Source organism: Phoenix dactylifera, unplaced genomic scaffold, assembly GCF_009389715.1.
Source record: "Phoenix dactylifera cultivar Barhee BC4 unplaced genomic scaffold, palm_55x_up_171113_PBpolish2nd_filt_p 000571F, whole genome shotgun sequence".
Classification (NCBI taxonomy): Eukaryota; Viridiplantae; Streptophyta; class Magnoliopsida; order Arecales; family Arecaceae; genus Phoenix; species Phoenix dactylifera.
This window is the reverse complement of record NW_024067974.1, coordinates 290,286-307,957: the sequence shown is the minus strand read 5'-3', so window position 1 is coordinate 307,957 and position 17,672 is coordinate 290,286. Positions and strand designations below refer to the sequence as shown.

Genomic DNA, 17,672 nt, shown 5'->3' with positions numbered 1-17,672 from the left:
CCAAAATTGAGAACCCTCTTCCTGATCATAAATATTTTCTATTTTATTTATGTGATATCATGTTAGTTTGGAAGCATTCTCAATCTCCATCCCTGCATATGGGTTCAGTTTGTGGTAGAGATACATGCATCCATTTATTAGCTACCCCTAACTCAAGCTTTTGATCCTTATAATTGTGTAAACTTAATTCCTACTTTATACATAACCAAAAATATAGATTATATGCAACAACTTGTGGATGAACCAGCATAAATTGCACAAACATTGTTGCAAACGACGCTAGCTTGCACCCACCTACATTGTTTCAATTGCAGTAAAAACACAGTGATATGAGAAAGTAACTTGAGTTGGGTCTCGTAAGGTCCAGATCAGAAATCCATAAGACTAAATAAGGTCAAGGCGAATGGAAGACCAGTAAGAGGGGATTTTGAGGTGTGAGTGTTTTCCTTGCGACATTTTTCTTGACAAGAAGCTTCCTTGCAACTTTTGAAAAGAAAATTCATACAATCTTAGATAGTGAGAATCAGGCCATATATAGTCCAGGATGTTAGGTTTGTAAACAGGGGTGTTGTTTTTATTTTCAGGTCTTACTCCTTGACCAAGGCCCTCCTCTTGCATCTCTCATTTCATATCCTCATGGAAGATGGTGGCTCTTGTCACCTTTTGCTCAAAAAAGATATTTTAATTTCTATTTTAATTTATTATTGAAAATTTTTGATTTGCTAAAGTTTGACATTAAAATGGTTTGAATCTAGATAATACAGAAAAATGTGCTGGGAAGAATAGAGGAAGAGACTTAGCATGTTTAAAACATAATCAAGGATGATAAGTACAGGGATCCGACCCAGACCCGACTCAGATCCGATCCAGATCCGGATTTTTTGGGTTGGAACTGGATTATACATGGATCTGATCCAACCCGAATGACCATTGGGTTAGAAATTTAAACCATGAACTCAACCTAATTCGACCCGATCGTCTATTAGATTGGGTCTAGATCCAACATTAGAACTCGAGCAAGAAACTGGATTGGGTCGGACCAGACCTATTTGCACCCCTAATTGCACCGAGCTTTGTTTTTAATTGGTCAATTTTGTTCCACTTTGCAAATGGCTTACGATATAATCAACTAGTAAAGTGGTTGGTTCAACTATCCTGAATATATATCTGAAACTGTAAGGTTAATGCAGATGTTTAACAAGTCTAGTGAAATGAGCTTGGCCATTTAAAGATAAAAATGGAAAAGGAAAAGAGAGGAGCGACAGGGTTGCCGTCCGCAACAACCATTATTTAAAATATTTATATAAAAATCAAATTTCACATGGCATCATAATCATTTTCAAAAGAAATTACATGAAACATCGTACTAAGTAATAAGATTCGCTTGTTGACCATCACGAACATTTTATACCAGCCATTATAATTGTTATCCACCCTCATTTATTTGACAAGCTAAAATTTCATCAACCATGCACAAGCCTTTTAGACAGCACCATAGTTCTTCAAATATAGATATTCCTATGTGCAGTGCATCAAATTTAGATATTCTTATGTGCAGGTTAAAAAGAATATCCCAGTACATGAGGCACCCATAATTGTATGATGTAGAAAGGGTTAGATGTACACCTAAATCACAATAAAACAACTTCTCTATTCAGTTTGCTCTCAAATATTCTTATATGCAAATAAGGGATTTCATTTGGTTGGTTAAATTAAAATGCCTCGACATTGTAACAATCACCCAAAACAACCAAGAGCACTAACATAAACAACGTGTTTCTTGTTTGCAGCTGCTCCTACTTCTAACTGAACAAAGTTGCAGGACTTCAAAAAGAAGATCAGGAAAGGAAACATATCAATTATAAATTATCAACAATACCAAAAAATATCCAGAAAACTAAATCCAAAACCATGGGACACTAACGGAGGCGGCTCATTCATCTAAAGATAATTGCTTCGTGTGCTTCATAACCTTTGGTTGCGATTTATCAACCTTCTCAACTGTATTTTTCTCATTGCTTATGGAACCTTCTTGGGCACTACGCATCTGGGATTTGCTATCGAGCCCAAACTTCCTCCGGAAGGTGCTCCAACCTTTCCTTCCCAGGGCCAGCTTCTCAATCTCCTCCCTCATGCTTGAGCACTCCTTTTCAAGCTCAGACACTCTCATCCTCATACTGTCCATGCCCACCTTCAAGACTTGGTTCTCCCTAACAGCTGATGCCCACCCACCACCCTCACCCGAGAGTGGAAGGCCACTCCCCAAAGGCCTTGAACCATCAAGGTTGTCCGACACAAGGAGGCATCCAGCGATAGAAGTCCTCAGCCGAAGCTGCTCAAAGAAGAGAACTTGGACCACAGCTCGAAGTGGAAGCCTCTCATTCTGGGCTGCATGAGTGCAAGCCTCAAGGGAGAGCTTTTGGCAGTCCATCAGCCGACATAGCTCTTCCCTTTCAGACTCTGTAAGCCATGGGTGTGCCTGTATACCAAAAGATAGACTTCAGAAACATCAATGAGCTTGTATTAACATGCCTGCATGAAAGAGCATGCAGTCACTGTTCAACAATGACATTTATCAGGAAATATCTCTTGTCAAACACCCCGGTGGAAGCAATCTGTCATAAGTAATTCCAGAGGGCTGATTGGGAGTTTTGTTCACTGCTGCTTTGAACACAAGTTTAAAGAGGGTAACCAAGTCATTGATTAATTAGATAATCTAGAAAAGCAGGTACTTGGTTTGTATACCTGAAAGCAAACTAATAATGGATTTCGAGCCGATCTTAAGATTTTTTGGGGCATATTTTATGGCTGTTTATGGGGCCTTCTGATAGAAGAAATGTTGTCAACAATATATGATTCGAATAAAATTACCTTCAAGTATATGTCGATGGCACGATACAGTCCATCATCCAAGGGTCGGGCAAATTCTGGTATAGCAGCTGCCAGTGAATGAAACTTGGGCAGCTTCAGGTTAACATCCGGTGCAACCTCTGCCAGATACCCATCAATCAGCTTGGCTACCATAGTAATTGGTGTCAAAGATGGGGATCCCAACAGCTGCTCATCATCAGCTAAACCAGGGGAGACTCCACCAGTCATCTGATCCATAGCCAAGAAGTGTTCAAGAATTCTGTGAATGCAATCCACATTATAGAGTGTTTCCATGGAGTTATAGAAGTTAGGTATCAATAAATCTTCCAAAGTGGCCTGGTCTAGTTGCATTCCTATCCTTCTCTCCAAGTTCAACAGGCAGCATGGGCTGGCCTGCAGAATCATTGCTGTGCGAAGAAGACCAAACAAAAGCTTAGTTGATGTCACACCCTTCTGCAAAGGCAACAGCCTATCAAGCTCTTCAATAAGATGCTTCTGTTCCTCTTCAGATGGTGCAGCTTTGGGTTCTATACGAATTCCAGCTTTGCTGATACTCTGACGCCTATTAAGCCCTGGCAAACGGTTTTTTTGCATAGAAAGTAAGTGAGCCTGCAACAATCTCTTCTCTGATCCCTCGAGATTCCATTACTGAGATCAACCTCTTATACATTGGAAGACTTAAGGATGATACATCCTCATACCACCAATCTGAACTACTATTTCTCAGCCTGGCTCCTGTGCTTATTCCATTCCACAGGACACTTCCTCCAGGACTTTGCATAGGACCATGCTCCCTCATTGGCCAGCCGAGCAAATTAGGGTCAGTACATGCTTTTATAGCTAAGCAATCAATGCATCTCTTCACAATGTGCAGGTCTTCAGCTTGAGGGAGAACATCATCGCAAGTCTGGAGTGCCTTGACTGAGTCCTTCCAGCTACGTAGGACTACTTGGTTAAGGAAGGTTTCAGTCTGAGCAATCAAGTTGCCCTCAGCAATTTCTTCAGTCATCTGAAGGTGCTCTGCAGCACATCGTACATAGACAACATTTGATGCAGTCAGTTCCAACTTCACACCATAGCAGAACTTAGCAACAAGTTCAAATGTTTTTGCTCCACCAGGAACATCAGGTAGCTTGATGATACATCCTTCTTCCTCATCAGATTTCTCACCAATTAATTTTTCCAAAAGACCACTCCTGGATAACAGTGGAAACTGCAACAAAAAATCAAAGACACAGATGAATCAGCAATCAGAACAGCATAAGTGATGAGAAGGGTGAAGACATAAAGAAATCGAAAATCAGAGTGCATAACTGAAAAGCAGGGTGAACAGGAAGTAATAAATAATTCTCCACATGTCAAATGTTAAGAGGATGAAGGTTCAGTCTCTCACAAAAGTTAATATTCCGGAATCAGGAGACAAGTTCCTACAGCTGCAGCTATATTCCAACAAAAAATAGCAACTAAGTAAACAATTTAAGCTAGGAAAAAATAGCCTCATCACGACAAATACCTCCAATTTTAAAATCACAAAAACAAGCTGGTACATTTTAATTAATTTAACCTCATATGCATTTTGAAATAACTTGCTGTTATTTCCCGGAAAATTTTAACCAAATAAAAATCCATAGCCCTATAACAAACCCACCATTCTTGCATGGAAACCATTCTCCTCCAATTCCTACACTGCCACCAAGGGACAATCAACTTTCTATTCCTCTCCTTCAATAGCGTAGCATTAGTGAAGCAAGGATTTCACACCCATCACCCTACAAGTCAGCAGCAAGAATTTTTCTTTTCAATCATCACAACATCAAAGCATGGGGGGTTATAGAACTTGGCCAGAGGAAGGCCATCAGGTTTCACCATCTCTAAGAATAAGGATATCAAGCTCACCATCAGTTAAGGTGATGACTTCCATACTAAGGACATCAACATCATTGACCTGATCAATTAACTTCCATAATGATGATAGCAAATTTGAAGGAATGATTTTGGAGGAGGATGAGGATGGGATGGTGAGGTCAATGCTGGTGATTGAGGGATTAAGAAACATGGATGGTGAAGACAGTGCTATGGTGATGGTAGGATGGGTGGAGGCAAGAGATGACGCAAAGAGCACAAAAGTGATGTGGTACCATGGCTAGTGGTGGTAGTTGAGGAGATTACATTGGGGGACATTGGTAGTGAAAATAGGGGCAGCGAAGATGGCAGGACTAGTGGAGGTAGAAGATGATGCAAAGACCACAACAGTGGTAGGGGTTATAGAGGTGCAGGTTCTCAGTGGGGTAGACACCACTGATGTATGGGCCGTGGCTAATGGTTTTGGTTCATGGGTGTTTGATGGGGGCAGGTGTGGGCAACCCATGTTTTGGGTTGCCAGAAGTGTCCATAATTTTGAAACTGTGGAAATGACACAATATGGCAAAAACTCCATTTTGAAATGTCCTACTTACATCAATAGCAATTAACAACTTTTGACACTTTTGGAGTGCCATGTAAAGGACTCTTTATTTCAAGTATGATATATGTATGTATTGTGGGGGATGCAATCGAACATTTAGTGTGGGATCAATAATTAATTAATGTATGTATGTATGTACATAAGCACATAAGAATGTATGTAAGTATTCAAAGTTAGTGGCAGTTACAGTTGAAATTTTAGATGGGGATCAATATGGTGGGTTGACCAAACACAACAAACACAAGGATCATGAAGGAGGGTGATATCTAGATAGATTCAGTATGGAAAACAATAGGATGAAGATAAATAAAGTGACAGATGGTATATTATGTTGGACAAGCACAACTCATTAATGGCTGCAAATTAAGAAGTAATTGTCACTCATACTTTGAGAAGCAAACCAATCTCTAAAGACAGTGACATGTTTCTTGTAAGAACTAATTGCTTTCACAAGACTATATTCTCATTATCGCAATTATATTTTTTCAATAGAAAATAGAAACTACTAGCAACATGCATATAAGTTTATATTGCATAAATTTTTTAGTAGTTAGAAAAGCAAAAAATTTTATACATAGATTTAAGATACATCTTACCTATCAAGAACCAAGCTTTCTTTACCCGGTATTATCATCAATATTATTTAAAAATCACCTTTAAGCATACTCAAGAATTAGAAAATGGCATTAACATAGTAATGTTCAATCAAATTATCACTTCACTTTTTATGAGAATTGATGAATATTTATTGACAACATAAGAGGTTTAACAAGAGTACGCATGTTTCACTGCAGTGCTATTTGGGGCATAATTGATGATTAACAACCTCAACAATAAGCACTGATAGCACCAGAAAGATCAACACTGACATCTGTTAAAAGATGATACAACTATAAGCACAAAAAGTTCAAGCTCATGTTGAAAACTTTTACCTTATGAAGATGAAAAGAGATCCCCCCAACTTCTATAGTAACATCGCTGGGAAGACCAGTTGTGCAGAACCTTCAAAATGAAACCAAAAAAGAAACATCAGAAACAATTACAGATTATGGGCTTGTTTGGCATCACTTTCATTTCTTGTTCTCTATTTTCAAAAATAAAATTACGGAGATCAAGAAAAAAACATCTTTGATGCTCTTGTTTTTATTTTCTATTTTAAAAGTCATTTTCATGGTTTCCAGAAAAAAAGAAAGTAAGAAATCCTTACTTTCAATATTTTCAAAAACAACAAACTCATTTTTTTACCATCACCATGAACACCTCCTCCATCACCACTATTGCCACTTCCGCAACTACCATTGGTACCATTGTTGCTGCCACCATAGACCATACTACTACCAACATCTTTGTCTCCATCATATTGTCAGTACCTCCACTATCACCACAACCATCACCACCTCTACCATATCACCACTACCATCATTGTTGCCTCTGTCACATTGTTGGTCCTCCATCACCCCCATCATCGCCACTGCTTCTGCTACGACACCACCATCACTGCCGCCCCTACTACACCACGACCTCTGCCATACCACTACCACCCTGCCAACAACACCATCCCCACCTCCATAGCCTTCGTTGTTACTACCACCACCTTAGCCACCATCACCATGTTTGTTTTTCAAAATAATTAACTATACGAAACATGTTTAGATTTAAAACAAGAAAAGAAGAAAATAGAAACAAATTTTCTATTTTTCTGCTTTCAAAAATAGAAAAAATGAAACTAATGCCAAAACAGCAGCACCTATGCATGTGCATAAAGTAGGGCATTTAGTATTCCATCCAAATCCTATTTTCCAGAAAATTTATATCACAATCATCATATCAGGCATATTTTCTCTTGAGAAGCGAGGTATGAAGTTCTAGCAATAATGTATCCTTAACTAGCTAGTCACATGTCACCCAAAGTAGGATGGCTTTATGGATCAAGTTATGACCCATTAAAGTTCAAGAACTTTCACTAACGGTTCTCAGTCTGTGTCAACTCTCTCTGGATTGGCACCAGATTTCTGGCCCATGCCACCATCATCCATTGGCAACACTGTTACTATAACAGAATCAGAAGATCAGTTCCCATGCAATGTGAGATCTGGAGTTTTGCCTAGATTCTAATAGGGTGACCCTAATATGACAGATTTCTTCAGCATAAATTCCCCTCACTCTTTTTGGGTTTTCAATGCAAATCGCAAACAGAAGATTGCAGCAGCACTTAGTCAAAATCTACCTTCAGAGCTCAAAGGCCCATACTTCTGATTGCACCTGCTCATGTCACGTTCACAGAGTATTTTCGGATAAAGAACGAAGACAATAAGTGAACAATCAACTATTGAAATTGAGGCCACAGTTCATGTTCATCTGGGCCTTGATTTCAGAAACATACCCTGTCAGGGACTAACCATTATGCACACTTCCAATTACATACTGCCTTCAAATCTCTTTTTAAATCTGGTAAAGACCTAGATGATGGTAACACACTCTAATGACATTAACTCCTATTTACATTTATGAAAGCAGATAAGTGAAACTATATAAGAAAATAAGATAGTCATCGTCTACTTCACAGTGCTCACTATCTTGCAAGCCTCATCTCGAAAAAAAAGAAGGAAAAGAAAACTTATATGAATAATTTCACGATTATTGTTCACTTTCTCTTCTGCTTTGTTTGGTTATGCCTCATCTTAGAAAAGATGATATGTATAACTTCCACTGATGCAACTATCATTCACTTCTCTGCCACTTTGTTTGGTCTTCCCATAATGAAGGTGGTTCTCCCTCTTGACCTACAAACTAGGTAGTTCTCAGTTTCACTCTAATCCCATTAAGTAGAAATTTCTAAATGCTTCCCTTTGCTTCCTCCTTTCTGTTCCAATAGTTTTCACATGTGGGCCATCTTTAATGTGAAATTCAAAAAACAGGGATCCTACCAGGATTCCAGTTATGTATGTGATGTTTTTGTCTGTTTCAAGATAAAACTGTGGGCAAACCGATAATCCAATACACCAAAACAAAATATGGCGATAAGATGTATAAAGCTCAGTTGACTCTATACAAGATCGCAACTTAGTATCAAGATGATGGCTTTGATGATTTATTCACCATGCTTTGCACAACCTGCAACAGTGAGATTTCTTTTTTGCTCCTTTCTCCATAATGGCAATTGGGCGGAAAGAAAACATGCAGCTAGAGTAAAGAACTATTTCTCACATTATGGATGAAGTTAGGAAAAAAAAACTGGATACATTGTTTTCCTTGTCAGACTAAAAGTAGATGGTAAAGTTGCATTCTCAAGGTCTAGGATAAGTTTGGACAAAGACAATTCTAATCCACCAAACAAATTGTGACAACATGCAATAATTATGGTAAACAATTATCAAGTATGGGACGTGAAAAAAGGAATGAGGATGTAAGTGCAAAACAAACCTTGCTGCCCAAGATGTGCAACAAGAAGAATTATTAAAGATGGTTGTAACAGTTCTGTTAAAATTCTCCATAGGAGGTTATTGTAGTTTAATATCATAGACAAATTGTCTCTAGAGCCTAATCAATAAAATTTCTCATACTAGCTCGCCAGAGTTTCTTGAGCTGGGAACATATCGTAAAGATGAAAATAATAGGAGGTTTTCAAGATGTCTGACACATGGCATTGTGAGGCAGTACCTTCCACAACATTATGTTAGTTCTAGGAATCCATGATTCGATATGCGGCAGATTTTGGAGTTTTTTGTATTGGTACATTAATACGGAAAGACTGACAAGGTTACAGCAATTGGTATTATATACAAAACTCGAGTTAATAGTTGGCTATATAGAGTTTCATTCTAGAAGATATAGAGTTTATACACAATTAAGAAGCAGGAAGAGAAAAAGCATGCTTGCCTCAGAAGATGGTGGAATAAAAATAGTACCCTAAAAATCAAATAATCCAACAATAGAAGTTGTAAACGGCAAAGAAAACCGCATGCCCAAACGATCAATACCTGTTCAAAATGCTATGCAAAGAAACATGTGTGTTCCATAGAAATCTTTAACCAGATAACATGCCCTGCAAAGTTGACCTAGATTTGGATCCTAATTCTCTGATGTTTCTCCCAAATATTAAGGAGAGGAAGGAGAAACTGAATAAGGTCCAAAAGCAGCCTAAGATATCTTTAAAGAAACAAGAGGAAGGAAATCTCAAATGCATATACCCTATCTTTCTGATGCGATCCGATAGAATTTGATCCGTATCCCAAGATTCTTGACTCTTCTTGATTTCTGGAAGGGTAGTTCCGACCTGATTGCAGACACGATTTCTAAAGATCCGTCCGTCAGATCGATCTCAATTTTGGATATGTTGTAGATCTCCGCGTTAGCTTTCCAGCGGTAGGTCGTGGGTCTAGAGAGGACGTCGGGATCTTAAGATATCAGCCTCCGACTGATGACTGCGCAGGGAAGGACGGGCTGATAATCCAACGGGATGGAGTTGTTTGTAGAGGCTGGAAGGGATCAAGGAGGAGAGGAAGAAGAGGGAGGAGGTGGCTGGCCTCTCGGGACAGAGGTGGTGCAGCCGGATGGAGGGGGCGGCGGCCTTGGACGGCGGCCTAGGGAGAGGGGGAAGGCGTCGCAAGAAGAGAAGAGAGAAGGAAAGAGAGCTAGGGCAAAAGCCTTTCAATTAATTTTTGCATGCTGAAATAGGTGCTCACCACATCTATTTATAGGTGGCTACCTGACCCCTTAACTTGACTTGATCTAATTGAATTCAAGAAACAACTAAACCCAAAGCGACTCTAATAAAGGCCAAGTCGGCTAACCCGAGCAAGGCTATGCTGAAATGAAATTAACATCAAGGACTCAAAAGCAAAAATAACCAAATGATTAAGTTCGAGGCAGTCTAGTGGATCCAACCGCATCACTCCACCACGCTTCCCTTAACCTTGTCCTCAAGGTCGGAAGTCAGGAAAACGATCAAGTATCTCAGTCTCAAACTCCCATGTGGCCTGGTCTGCTGCTCTCCCCAGCCACTCCACTAGTATCTGGGTTTCCAGTCGTCCTTCTACTCGTATTCTGCGCTTCGCCAGCACTCGAACCGGCTCCACTACCTCGTCCTCCGGTGGCTCATGTATGATTGGGCCGACAGATGTCTTGGGTCCAAGCCGGGCCCTCAGAAGCGACACGTGGAATACCGGGTGAACTCTCGATGTAGTCGGCAAGTCCAAGCGATACGCCACGGGTCCAATGCGCTCCATTATCTGAAAGGGCCCATAGAAGCGATGAGAGAGCTTCTGGTTCGCCATGGGCCGCAGTGTCAACTGTTGATAAGGCTGCACCTTGACGTATACCCAGTCGCCCACCTCGTATACTGGATCTCTGTGCTTCCGATCATGCAGCTGCTTCATCCTGTTCTGCGCAGTCGTTATGTGGAACTTTAACCGCCGTAAGGTAGCATCGCGGTCTAAGAGCTCAAAATCTGCCTCTGTCCGGTCCGCATGTGACAGTGGATCATAAACTCGCAGCGTCGGTGGTACTCATCCATACACCGCCTCAAAGGGTGTCATCCCTATGGCTGAGTGGAAAGCGGTGTTGTACGAATACTCGGCCCAAGGTAAATAAGAAAGCCACTCTCGGGGCCGATCACCAATCATACAGCGCAAGTACTGCTCGATGCAGCGGTTTACCACCTCCGTCTGCCCATCGGTCTGAGGGTGGTAAGCCGAGCTCATGGCAAGCTTCGTCCCTTGCTGTTTGAAGTAAGCCTGCCAAAATGCGCTAATAAAAATGCGGTCACGATCAGAAACAATAGTCCGAGGCAAACCATGTAATCGAGCAATGTCCCGTATGTAGACCTCTGCCACCCGTCGAGCAGAAAATGGATGTGCGAGCGCCGAAAAGTGGGCATACTTACTGAGGCGGTCCACAACGACCATGATCACTGAGTACCCTCGAACTAATGGCAGCCCCTCAATGAAGTCCATCGACACATCCTCCCAAACCTGATCAGGAATTGGTAAAGGCTGAAGTAGACCCGCAGGTCGCAGTGAATCCGCCTTCGCCCTTTGGCACACATCGCATTGCTGTACATAAGCTCTGACCGCTGCCTTCATGCCTACCCACGTACAGCTCTGGCTCAGCCTCTTGTAAGTCCTGAAAAATCCCTCGTGTCCAGCAAAAGAAGTATCATGGAAGTGCTGGATCAATACCTGCCGCATGGCTGAATCGGTGGGCACGCAGATCAACCCATGGTCCAGAATCAACCCATCTCGGTCCTCCATCTCGGGATGACTGCTCGGGTCTGCTGCCAACTCCCTCTAGATCTGTACTAGGTCCGGATCCCGGCAATGTGGCGGACCTCAAGTCTGAAATAAAAGGAAAAACCGGCGTAGTCAAAGCCGCCAACTCGCCGGACTCGGGATGGCGCGATAGTGCATCCGCCACTCGATTTTCTGCGCCCTTTTTGTACACCATCTCATAGTCGTAGCCGAGAAGCTTCGACACCCACCTCTGCTGGGCTGGAGTATGTATGCGCTGCTCAAGAAAAAATGGAAGGCTCTGCTGATCAGTCCGAACGATGAATCGGCGGCCGATAAGGTACGGCCTCCACTTTGTGACTGCATGGATGACCGCCATCATCTCCCTCTCATATGTGGACAGCGAGCGGGTCCTAGGGGACAACGCCTTGCTCATGAAAGCAATTGGCCGTCCCTCCTGCATCAAAACAGCACCAATGCCGGCACCGAAAGCATCGCACTCGACTACAACGGTTTGGCGAAATCGGGTAGCGCCAAAACCGGGGCCGTCGTCATGGCTTCCTTGAGCTTCTCGAACGCTTCCGTCGCTGCCTCGGTCCATCTAAACTCGCCCTTTCGCAGCAACAGGGTCAGTGGCGCGGCGATCTTTCCATATCCCTCCACAAACCGGCGGTAATAACCGGTTAGGCCCAAAAATCCTCGCAGCTCCTTTTGGTTCTTGGGTAGCGGCCACTCGGTCATGCAATGTATCTTTGCTTGGTCCGGCTCCACACCTGCAGCAGAGATGACATGGCCTAGGTACTCGACCTTCGGCTCGGCCCATAGGCACTTGGATCGCTTTACCTTCAATTGATTTCTGCGCAGAATTTTCAGCACTTCCTCTAAGTGCTCTAGGTGCTCCTGCCATGAACGACTGTAAACCAGTATGTCATCGAAGAATACAAGGACATACCGTCGTAGTAATGGTCTGAATATGTCATTCATGAGCTCCTGGAACGTCGCTGGTGCATTGGTGAGGCCGAACGGCATCACCCGGAACTCATAATGGCCATCGTGTGTCCGAAACGCCGTCTTGTGCACATCTTCGGGCCTGACATGGATCTGGTGGTATCCGGCACGGAGATCAAGTTTGCTGAAGTATTCCGCACCAGCAAGCTCATCCAACAGCTCCTCGATGACTGGAATCGGATACCAGTCCTTAACGGTGATCGCGTTAAGTGCCCGGTAGTCGACGCAGAATCGCCACGTCCCGTCCTTCTTATGTACCAGCAGCACCGGCGATGAATATGAGCTTCTACTGGGCTGAATGATGCCGCTCTCCAACATCTCTCGTACCATCTTTGAGATCTCCTCCTTCTGAACGTGCGGGTAGCGGTAAGGCCTCACATTCGCCGGTTCTGCTCCCGGTACAATCTCTATGTGATTATCGTGCTCCCTCTCGGGTGGAAGACCATGAGGCTCCTCAAATAAATCTGCGAACCCCTGTAAGAGAGCAGCCAAATCAGTAGGTATACCTGCCTCCGTCGTGGTCTCCGTCGACAGAGGTAAGAGCTGCATCAAGTAGCTGTGCGTGCCGGGTCCGGGCAAGCCGACTAGGGGCTGAAGTGCAGCCCTTAGGCTAGGCCGAATGCCATCCAATCTAACTCGCCGTCCGCTCCATCTGAAAGTCACCCACATCTCGGCGAAGTCGAATGTAACCGGGCCAAGACTCTGCAGCCACTGCGTACCAAGGACCAAATCAGCTCCTCGTAATGCCAACGGATAGAGATCGAGCTTGAATTGGTTGCCCTGGATCGTCAAAGTGATGCCTCGGCATATGCCCTCCGCCCTCAACGTGGCTCCGTCACCCAATGCCACGTCGAAGCCCAATGTCGGCTCTGCTATGAGACCGATCTGTTTGACGAGCCTCTCATCCAAAAAATTGTGGGTGCTGCTCGTATCTATGAGGATACGCACCACACGTCTTTTGATCATGCCGTCCACGCGTAGCATTTTCGGTGTCGCCGATCCGGAGTAGGCATGCAATGAAATCTGAGGTGGCACGTCCTCTTCCTTGGCCTCTAAATCTTGGGGCTCGTCCTCAGCAACCTCATCACCATCTTCAGCCACGGCCTCGTCCTCCAATCCGTCGATCAACATCACCGCTCCGACGGGCCGCGCACACCGATGTCCCGGTGTAAATTTCTCGTCGCAGCGAAAACATAGGCCTTTTGCTCGACGTTCCTCCACTTGTGCTGGTGTCAAGGTCCTCCCGGGTGGACGCTCAACCCTCTTGACGTCACCTGACAAGCGAAGAGGGGTCCTCGCCCTGTGTTGGCTGCTGCAACCGTCGGCGCTCTCGGCTGGCCGATGGAGCCCCCTGCGGTTTGGCCGGCCCGGGGGGTTGGTCCAGCTGCCCCGTGCCGCTGATCGAGTGGTCTTGATCTTCTCTTCCACCATTAGGGCCAAGGCAAAGGCATCCTCCAGAGATTGTGGCCGCAAAGTCTCACCTCGGCTTGAATGTCGACACGAAGTCCTCCGAGGTATACGCTTTTCAGCGCGGAGTCGCTCCACCCCACCACTCGGTTGCTGATCCTCTCAAACTCCTCTTGAAAGGCTCTAACAGTAGTCTTTTGGGTGACCCTTGATAGCATAGACTGGAAGTCATCGTACTCGGTAGGGCCGAAACGCCGACAAATTGCTGCAGAAAATCCTCCCAACCGTTGAAAGGTCGGGCTCGGTCGGCGGGTTTGAAACCATCGCAGGGCGGTCTCTTCTAGGTGAAAAGATGAGATCAATACCTTTTGGTCCTCCGCTGTGCCATGGTAGTGAAAGAACCGCTCAGCTCGATACACCCAATCGAGAGGATCGCCGTCTTTAAACTTGGGAAATTTCAGCCTAAGAGTCAGTCCGCGATTTCCTCCCTCTCGATCTCCATTACGGTCCCGATCTCGTTCATATCCTCGGCGTGGGTACTCCCCCACACGCTGGTTCCTCATCTGAAAATTCTGGATGGGATCATCCTCCATATCCGACCCGTCGTCGATGCCAATCGGGCTCATCCCCCGAGCCCTAGCGCGTGCGCCAATCGGTATGAGCTCGGGTCGAGGTCTAGGTCGATCTTCTCCTTGGTCCAGCCGCATCTCCTCTGGTGGGTTGGGAAGGAGAGGCTCACGAGGAGGGGGTCCCCTCCGTCCTCGTCGTCCACGGTAGGGGCCGGAGATTCCACCCGGGTCCGACGCGGAGCTCCCCCCGGTGGAGTTTCTTGCCGCTGATTTAGCAATAGTTGCAACATCATCTCGATATGGCGTTGCGTGGTATCCATCTTCTCCATCAATTGTTGTTGGCTCTGCTGCATAGTTGTTTGATTCCCACGCAAGAACTCCAAGAGACGGTCGGTGGAATCAAGATCGGGTCTCAGGTCCGCCGAAGCCGCGGGTGATCGCGAGCCTTCTTGATGTGGGTCGACGCCCCTTGAAGATGCCGATTCTTGCTGCTTCGAGGTTGTAGAGCGGGTGTTCACCATCTTCCAAGGCCAAGGATTGAACTGCTCTGATACCAAATTGATGTGATCCGATAGAATTTGATCCGTATCCCAAGATTCTTGACTCTTCTTGATTTCTGGAAGGGTAGTTCCGACCTGATTGCAGACACGATTTCTAAAGATCCGTCCGTCAGATCGATCTCAATTTTGGATATGTTGTAGATCTCCGCGTTAGCTTTCCAGCGGTAGGTCGTGGGTCTAGAGAGGACGTCGGGATCTTAAGATATCAGCCTTCGACTGATGACTGCGCAGGGAAGGACGGGCTGATAATCCAACGGGATGGAGTTGTTTGTAGAGGCTGGAAGGGATCAAGGAGGAGAGAAAGAAGAGGGAGGAGGTGGCTGGCCTCTCGGGACAGAGGTGGTGCAGCCGGATGAAGGAGGGGGCGGCGGCCATGGACGGCGGCCTAGGGAGAGGGGGAAGGCGTCGCAAGAAGAGAAGAAGAAGGGAAGAGAGCTAGGGCAAAAGTCTTTCAATTAATTTTTGCATGCTGAAATAGGTGCTCACCACATCTATTTATAGGTGGCTACCTGACCCCTTAACTTGACTTGATCTAATTGAATTCAAGAAACAACTAAACCCAAAGCGACTCTAATAAAGGCCAAGTCGGCTAACCCGAGCAAGGCTGTGCTGAAATGAAATTAACATCAAGGACTCAAAAGCAAAAATAACCAAATGATTAAGTCCGAGGCGGTCTAGTGGATCCAACCGTATCACTTTCACAGACCTCGGATGACTAATCTCTTTTTTCATTTCTCAGAAGGTTATCTAAGGTGATGGTCTTCTCAATCAATAAGTCAAGTGAACAATCTAAAATAAATAAATAAATAAATAAAACATAAAGTCCTTTATCAAGAAACAGGTAAAAAGAACTTTAAGGATGACTTAACATTACATCTCACATCCAGAGACATTCAATCTTTCCTCTAGAACAAAGCTGGCAACTTGATAAGAAAAAAATCTTCAAGCTTCAATTTCTAACTCTTGAATGCGAATTCAAGTTCCTTACCCTAGCATTCGACCCAGACCACAATGATTTGTCCTATATCAGAACTGTATTTTACCATTGGATTCTTTGGCAAAGCAGCAGTAGACATACCAAGAATGCACAAGGCTCATAAGGGGTTGCAGATGCATGTACTGAATTTATGGCCATCATCCCTAAATTCAAGCATTTTTCTATCAAATAATGCCTGTTCTTTTGAAGGATAGCTTTTCTTCTAAGATTTATGAGACTTCATCAAGTAATATAATGTATGGTGGTCTAAAGTTACTTTTGAAAGAAATACAATCATGTCAATCCACAAACTTGTAATATTAGCCACTTGAAACTTACTTCTGGCATAAAACATTTCACATTACGACATCAAGCAAAACAACCTGTGAAATCTACAAATTCCATAGGGATTTTGATTCCCTAACAATGGCAGAAGTTGGTTTGGCTAGAAAAATTTGTACACATATCAAATGATAGTAAGATGTAACCATTGATGCTTCTTTTAGATTTTACAGAATAATGCACAAAATTCAAAGACGAAAATCCTTTCAGTACTTTAATAGGGTCTAAGAGTTTACAATTCAATACAAAATCATAAATATTAACAAAATGCTTAAAAATATAAAGATCAAGAGGTTCACTGATCCCTCATAACACAAATGCATATTATAACAATTTTTTTGGTTCTCATATTACAACAAATAGATTCCTTCAAAAACTCTAATTAAATGTGTCTAATGATATTTTAGGCCTTGACCAACTGATAGAGTAGAACATCCTGTCCAGATGTATGCAGAACCGAGTTAGTTGTAGAAAGAACAGAGTTGGTCAAGGGCCCGTTCCGTATATAAATCAACAAATTTTCATGAAACAATACAACCACATAAACTGCCAGATGAAGAGAACTCAGCATACCAGGCTTGCCCTTGACGTCCGGAATGCATCGGCTTTTGCTCCCAGCTTCATACAGGCCATCTTGAACAGTCCCCAAGAAGGAAAATGTAACTCAGAGGACAGCTGAGTGACCTCTAAATTCTCATAAAGCCTTCAACTGTAGAGGGATCCCAGTAAAATGTGAAGTCAAGACCACACAATCCTTATCAACTTAAAGAGGTTGCTGCAGTTTGATCAAAGAAAGGTTGCTATATTTAGAGCAAAAGCTCTCTCAAAATCACCAAGGCGAGATACAGAACATCAAAACAAACAGCACCCTACAACTTAATTCCTTAAGCTTCCAAAATTTGATTCAAACCAAAAATTCATGATAAATCCTGAAACTTCATCCCCCCAACGCCGTTAAATGTCAAAAGCCAGCTGAAAAATCAGCCAAATAACCTGAAAAAGCCACACAAAGTTGCACATCTAGAAGCCACCACAGAGACAAATATCCAGAGAAAAATCCACCAAGAACCTCCCTAAACCCTAAATCTACGACAGCTCCCGGATATCAGAAACCACCAATAAATTCTAAAAAAGAAGATGAGTAACTAGTCAACACTTGCGGCCAAGATGCTATCTTCGCCACAAAATCTAAAACAACAAAGATACCCGGAACAAAAAACTCCAACCAAGTTCCAGGCTTTAAGCTAG

General features: G+C 43.5%; 1 pseudogene; it reads right to left on the bottom strand.

Moving 5' to 3' along the window:
- Positions 1-1,672: 1,672 nt before the first annotated feature.
- On the bottom strand, positions 1,673-17,057 carry LOC120106579 (annotated as a pseudogene).
- Positions 17,058-17,672: the final 615 nt, after the last annotated feature.